We start from the raw sequence: 1108 nt of genomic DNA on the forward strand, positions 1-1108 counted from the left end.
TTGGTACATGCTTACGCCTTCCCAATCGAAGCGTGGAATTTCCCTGAGCAGACATCACCTTCAACTACAACATCAGATTTTTCAGCAATTAGGAACTCCACCAACCATGTCAGAGGATTTAAACCCCAAGGGAAAAGAGAGACCGAGGGCCTCCAGGAGGCCGGGGCTGACACTCCCAATCCCGTCGCGCGAGGAACCCTTCCTCGCCAATTCCATGCCACTTCCTTTGCCCCGCACACCTCACCTCAGATGCCCCAAGACACACAAAATTCATACCACATCAACCCATCGGAGCTTGAGAAACTGAAAATTCTGGGATGCAGCAATGGAGGGAAAGTATACAAGGTTTGCCACAGGAGAACCCAATCCGTCTACACCCTCAAGGTCATCCACGGCAACCATGACCTCTCAACCGGGTAGCAGATCGTCCGCTAGATGGACATCCTGCGGACGACAGACTCCCCATACATTGTCAAGTGCCACGATGTGTATAACAGAGGCGTGGAGATCCATTTTGTGTTGGAATGCATGGACTGAGGCTCGTTGACAAGTGTGGCCAGATGTCGGAGCCCTACCCCGCGACGCTGGCCAGACAAGTGTTCCGCGGCCTCAAATATCTCCACTCTCATAAGATCGTGCACAGAGACATCAAGCCTTTGAATCTTCTGCTCAACAGCAGCAACCAGATCAAAATCACAGACTTTGGCGTGAGCATGATTCTGTCAAAGACACTAGATCCCTGCAATTCCTGCGTCGGAACGTACGGCTATATGAACACCAAGAGAATCGATCCTGATAAGGACAATGGGCACTACAATGGGTATATCTGCCTCGGATTGAGTCTTCTCGGGTGATTGTCGTTTATGCCACCTGGAGTGCCTGCCAACTGGGTGAATCTCATGTGGTTTATATTCTACAGGTAACCACCCGCGGCCCTGGCCTCGGCTACTCCAAATGTCTCAATTTCACCGTGAAGTTCTATTGAACTTATGCACAAATCCATAAACCAAATAGAAACCAAACCACTGCATTTGTCTCACTGCCACCGTCGGCCGTGGAAACCACCTATTCCCTGTGTAAAAATGGATCCGTATCAACTGGATACTAT

General features: G+C 50.1%; 1 pseudogene; it reads left to right on the top strand.

The window, feature by feature from the left end:
• Positions 1–249: 249 nt before the first annotated feature.
• LOC149245210 (mitogen-activated protein kinase kinase 5-like) lies at positions 250–854 on the top strand (annotated as a pseudogene).
• The last annotated feature ends 254 nt before the right edge of the window (positions 855–1108 follow it).

This window comes from Pinus tabuliformis, chromosome 7 (genome assembly GCF_031772625.1).
Source record: "Pinus tabuliformis cultivar Carrire ecotype Pingquan chromosome 7, CPIR1, whole genome shotgun sequence".
NCBI lineage: Eukaryota > Viridiplantae > Streptophyta > Pinopsida > Pinales > Pinaceae > Pinus > Pinus tabuliformis.